We start from the raw sequence: 6,313 nt of genomic DNA on the forward strand, positions 1-6,313 counted from the left end.
TGTCATGCACTGTGCAAAAGGGGTGCCCTGAGCCAACAAGCAGGAAATGAAATGCAGCCAGTGCTCCACTCCCACGCTTGCCCTCTGCAGGACTGCACAGCTTGAAAGAAGGAGCACTTTCTGCAACTTGTCTTCCCAACTGCAAAGGCTGCCCCTGTCCTCAGGGTCCTGCATATGCACCCAGGGCTGTGGTGGGCCGCCCTGCCTGGTGGGTGGGGCTTGGTACCAAGGAAGGTGTTTCAGAGGAGAAGACAGCGCTGGGCTGTGGGACTGCTACTCTACAAACCTACCCCAGGGCCTAGCACAGCCTCTGGTGGCTGTGAAACAACTGTTTGTTGCATGAATGCAGAGGGGTAAGGTGTGAGTTCTTTGGGATTCTCGCTTAGCTTAAGCATTCTCTAATATTCTGGTTATGATCTGATCTTGTGCATTCATAATGCTCAGCTTATAACCTTGTTAGCTACACAAATTCTCAGAGCAGATTAACTCTCAAGGTCAGACAGGCTCTCTGATCTGCGGAGACTCAGATCTGAACGACTCCTCGTCACGGCCATGAACCCAGACTGGAAATTAAGGGCCAGGCCTGGGACGTTGCCAGATGGACAGTGACATGCCCTGGAAAGCTTGAGGGCCAGTGGCTGGTGGCATTTTAGAGGACCCCAGTGAAGTCACAGCCACGCGACTGAGGCTGAGGCCACTACCTGGCACGTTCTCAGTCACACGATGAGAGAGCTGGAATGTCCGAGCTTGGAAGAGGCACTGGAATCATCTAGCTCAAACTCTCATTTCACAGACGGGACCACTGGGCTCAGAGACTGGCAATTTGTGGTAAAAATGCCCCACATCCCAGGTACCTGCTCATTATAATAATGGTACCCGCCTAACACCTTGTGAGGACCGAATGAGTTAATCAAAGCAGGACATTTACACAGAGCCTGAAGGAGACAAATGGCTGGAAGACATGAGAAATCACAGCCACTGTGTCCAGCAACAGTCAAGGCTCTTACAAGACAGCCCCCAGCTCCTGTTCGAGTAGAAGCTCCTGAGTGGGTGGTCAGTTTAGCGCAGTGGATGTTGTTTTTCTCTCAGGTGTTTTCAGGGAACGTTCCCCTGGGTTGTCCCGACGCTCAGAGCAGACAGGCTGGGGTGATGTTCATTGGAATTGCAAATATACTTATTGGATTTTCAAGCATATATTTATTAGAATGCAAATGACCGAAAGGGACTTTATTACAGACATAACCTTGACTCAGCTCTATTATGCTTTTTAAAAATAGGCCACAGGAAGGGAGAGAGGGAGTCAGAGTTTAATGGTGTGAAGTTGCAGAAGCTGAGAATGTTCTGGAGATGATGGTGGTGATGGTTGCACATCAATGTGAATGTACTTACTGCCACTGAGCTGTACACTTAAAAAGGGTGAAAATGCTAAATTACATGTTATGTATTTTACCACAATTAGAAACAGAGTAAGTTCAGAATTTATTTCTTTAAGCACCCCCCTGCATGGGGTTATTTTTCCGGGCAAGTGGTATAGAAACTCCAGGACTCTGACTAGCACACGCCTCACTCTTTAGGTGGGGAACTGAGGCTCAGGCAGGTCTGGTGACTGGCCATGGCCACCTTGCCAAGAGGCTCCACTGCAGGGGCACCATGATGCCCCAGAAGCAGGATGGAAACTGCGGTCAGCCAGTCCCTGTGAATTACACTCACCTGCCATGCTGACGTCAAATCCAACACAAGCGGCCCACTCATTATTCACTGTATAACTATCACCATTTTTGTGATACTTGCTTGGAAGGCCCCTCAGCACTATCCCCAGCTAAGAGCTAAGAAAAGGGAAATCAGGATGCAGCCCTGAGCATGGGGAGGGAGCCCCCGATCGGGCACAAGCACACTGGGGTCTGGGCTGCTGTACCATCTATTGGCCAAGTCAGGTGCCTTTGGGTGCGGGGCTGTGTCCACCTGGAGGAGGGACCGCCTTTTTCTCATTTGCCCAAGGAAGCTGCTGGGCTGTCAGGGGTCCTGGGGGGCAGTGCTGTCTTGTGGGACTGAGAGGTCTCACCTGGTCTGCATACCCTGGAGTCCTGGTTCACCAAGCTACCTCCTGATGACCGATTCCATGCAGTATGGGAACTGTCTGAGAGCAAGGCCTTTCTAGCTGGGCAGGCCTGGGGTGGGTGGGGGCTCAGGCTCTGCCTTCCGCTCAAGTGCCCTGAGCTAGGCGCTGAAGCTCCCTGGAACTAGTCTTATAGGCAGTAAAATGCCCATATGGCGGCTCTTCATTGGGGTGTCAGGAGGGTTAAGTGGATAATATCGTAAACGTGGGTCACCTATCGAGCCTGGCATGTGGTAGGTGCTCAGTAAGGCCGGTCATAACCGATGACTTACATTCCACACAGGTGCCCTGGGGAGAGCGATTGGCCCACACAGGTTTGCAGGACCCTCAGCGGTGGATTTTCCCAGGAAATTCACCAGCTGTTGTTTCTCTGGCATTGCATCTCCTCCTACGAGAACTCGGAGTACCTTGGCTTTCTAGCTACACCCTGGAGCAGCCAGGTCTCAGACACCCCCTGAGAGCTTCCCTCCTCCCTCCCCCTTCTGCTATCCATTCCTCCTTCCTTCCCTTCCTCTCCCTTTCCTTCCCTTTCTCCTGACCCCTCTCTTTCATTCAGTTCCACCTTTATTCTCCCTTCCAACCCTCCCTCTCTTCCTCCACCCTTGCTCCCCTCCCTCCCTCCCTCCCTCCTTGGCTCCCCACCCATCAGGAGAAGAGGTGCCTACCGTGCAGGTCCCAAGGAAAGAAGTCCGATGAACGATCCCCGGTTTCAAACAAGATGGGGACAGGTCCTTTATACCCCACAGAAAGCCCCTTGGTCCTGTGGCCCCTCCCCTCTCTCATCAAGGGGCCAGCCTTTCGTGAACCTGGGCAGGTGGGCTGCCTGAGGGGGCGGGCTTCAGAAAGCCAGGGCTCGAGCAGCTGCAGGCTCCCGAGTCAGAGGCCCCATCTTGAGCCTCAGGGAGGCCCAGGCTCTAATTAGAGAACAAAGGCTCCCCTGTTCCACACCCCCTACCGCACCTCAGAGGCTTGGAGGCCGGGGATTATGTCTCAGGGTCATCAGGGGAACCCCGGGGGATGAAAGATGGATGAAAGTCACCCTGGCTCCCCTGCAAGGAAGAGGGCTGGCTTTGTCCATTCCAGTTAATTCTTCAACAAGATCTCAGGGATGATTCTTATATGTTCCTGGCCTCAGGCCTGGGAATCTGATGCCTCTCTTCTTCAGGGATTTTCGGCCCAGGCTGTGGGGTTAGGAGGAATGGGGCTTCATAATCAGACATCCAGGGTCCCCATTCTAGGCTTGGTTACGGATCACCTGTGGGACATTGAGCGTCACTGCTCAGCCTCAGCTCCCGAATCCATTCAGTGGGGACGATCCTGCTAAGATGGAGAGAAGGAGGTGAGCCGGGTAAAGTGTGAGGGGAACAGTGGGGCTCATTAAATCTTAATTCCTCCTCTCCTCTTCCTGGCCCCTTGAGAATTGTGTTCTTTCCAGATTTTCACAACTAACATGTATTGAGTGCGTATCACAGACCACAGATGTTTTTACAGGAATTCGTTCTTACCATTCCCACAACCCCAGATGGAACATTAGCTCCATTTTACAGACAGGACAAATGGTGTCATCGAGGTTGAGGTGTCTGTTCCAGCCCACGGGATGGAACCATTCTTGGCTTACGGGTCAGCCTGGCAGCAAACCCTATGTGAGGTTCAGTCTACGGGCCTCCTGGAGAAACAGGGCTCATCCAGCGATGAAATCAGGGAAGAGTTGAGCATTTACAGAGTCCACTGAGGGTTTCTTTGACTAATTCATTGTCCTTGTGTGTTGAAGCTTTTGTTCACAGATCATGAATTATTGTTCAGCATTTCAAGTGCCTTGAAGAGTGGAGCTACACTGCCCCATCCTTTCTCACCAGCACAAAATGATTTCTTGTTGTGGGGCATCCTGCGTATTGTGGGATATTAGTGGCATGCTGGACTTTTACCCACGGGATACTGTAGCAGTCCCCCTCCCCAAGCTGTGACAAACAAAACTGCCTCTAGAAATTGCCAAATGTCCCTTGGGGTCCAAAAAACCCCTGATTGAGAACCACTAGCCTACAATATCCCTGGAGCTTTGGCTTTTCTCTTCTCTGTTGGTGGAAAAGGGTGAGAGTAAAGGTTTTATAAGAACTCGGACGTAAGAGAAATGAAGCTGTTGCATGAGAGTTGAAAATTACAGATTGCACTGTGATAGCACCTGGATTCTCACACAAACCTGAAGTGCACCTATTCAGGATAGGCGGACCTAGCCACACGCACACTCAAACACACAGGAATTCATGGGGACAAAATAACACACGCAGAACACCTTTTGCTCCCTTCCCCCACGCCTCCCCTCCCCCTTCACCTCCCTCTCCCTTCCCCTTTCATCTCATCGATCTCCACCCTCCCTCTTCCCCATCCTGTCTCCCTCCCTCCCCTCTCTTTCTCTTGCCAATTAAGCTTGTCTTTTGGGCATGATTGAAATGGACAGAAATGCACCTGCGCCTTTGTCTCCAAGAATCCTGTTTAATGATGTTACAGGTGTAACCGCATAGCCTCCCTCATCAGCTGGGGACAGTAACTGTCCGATCTCTTTTACCTCATCAGTGAAACGCTGGTGGCCACATCTGCACAAATTAGGAGACACACCAGTGTGGCAGCACCCCCGAGATCCCATTGCTCTAAGCATCCCGCCCTTAAACTCTAGGAGACCGTGGTCTCCAGACTCTGGTCAGTTAGCTCTTGGGCTCAGAACTGCTGCAAGCATCCTGGAAGCTTCTTGAGCAGAGTGATTAGGTTTCTATGGCCTGGGCAGGCAGGAGAGCTGGCGTGACTGCATCAACTGTGAGGCCTCTAGCACGTGGCCCTCCGCTCTCCATGTGTTCTGCAGATTCACAGGAGAGACAGAAATGCTACTTCCAAAAAGAGCCGCTTCCCATGAGCTGATGATCTAGCTGAAGCCTGGGTGGATTCTGCGAATGCAGCCAACTTGGGCCAGGGGCAGGGGCCAGGGTGAGGAGACGCTGCCCAATTTACTGTTAGGTCCCGTTGTTTTCTCAAGGCCTCACACAGACTTGCAGATGTTCTCAAGGCATCTTTGTTTTAAGGCTGAAAATAAAAGAAAAGGGGACTCAAGCACCAAGAAGGCAATGCCACGGCGACATAAATTCTGACGGCACTGGGCTCCTCCAGAGGGCAAGCGTGATGCACGCACTGGGCGGGGAGCTGCCCGGACTCAGCTCCTTCCACTCGCACAGTCAGAGACGTGGGCAAGACCCCTGCTCGCCAGCAGCGACGTCGGGGCGAAAGCAGCCTCGTCTCCCACTCTCTGTTCAGTGATGTTTTTCTAACGCCCAGCTGTACCCACCTCCTTCCCCAGCCTGCAGAGAACTAATCTAAACTCATTACTGCATTGCTCAGTAAACATAACATGTTGTTTATGCGGCGATTTTGATGCGACAAGGACAAAAGAAGAGCTGCTCAATTATAAGCAGTTGGCGAGATTCCCCAGTTCTGCTGGTGCCAGGTAAAGGGACTTCTCCTTTGACTACTGAGCCCCCCACGCCCCACACCCTAGGCTTGGCTTTTGTACCGCAGGAAAAGGTGATGGAAAGAGAAGACAGAAGTGGGGAGATGGGTTTGCAGAAGAAATAAGGGAATGTGTTTGAGAGGGAGGAAAGTATTGAGGCGAAAGGAAACGAAAATGAACAGAGGAAGCACCTGGAAACAGAGGAGAGCCAGCTTGATTTTAGGAGAGGTGCTGAGCTGTAAGCTGGAAAATAAACTTAGATAGAGGCTGTGAGATGGCAGCTTGTCGGAAGTGAGGGATAGTTGGAAGGGGTGGATTCTAAGCATTGGCATCGTATCCATTTGGTGTTCCTGAAAAGCCACAAGGAATGATTGCGAGGCTAAATTTTTTTTTTTTTTAATGTAAAACATTGCCAAGACAGCCATGTGAGCACCTGGCTTATATCTGGGTTACATTAAGAAGGCATTTTTCACAGAGTTCAATATAGTTCCATGATTTTTAGAAAATCAGAGTCCCTTGACCAGAGAGCCGGGTAGATGGCACAGTGAAATGGCCTAACACTGGATTTAGGACCAGCTGCACTAGATCAGCCACTTCTGTCCATGGGAGTGCGAGAAAGACAGGGCTCTGACGCCATCAGGACACGGAGAGGCACCACACACCCCCTTCCAGCAACGTGTGCCGCCTCCTTTTTCTCGAATGAT

This window comes from Miniopterus natalensis, chromosome 16, assembly GCF_054644295.1.
Source record: "Miniopterus natalensis isolate mMinNat1 chromosome 16, mMinNat1.hap1, whole genome shotgun sequence".
Classification (NCBI taxonomy): Eukaryota; Metazoa; Chordata; class Mammalia; order Chiroptera; family Miniopteridae; genus Miniopterus; species Miniopterus natalensis.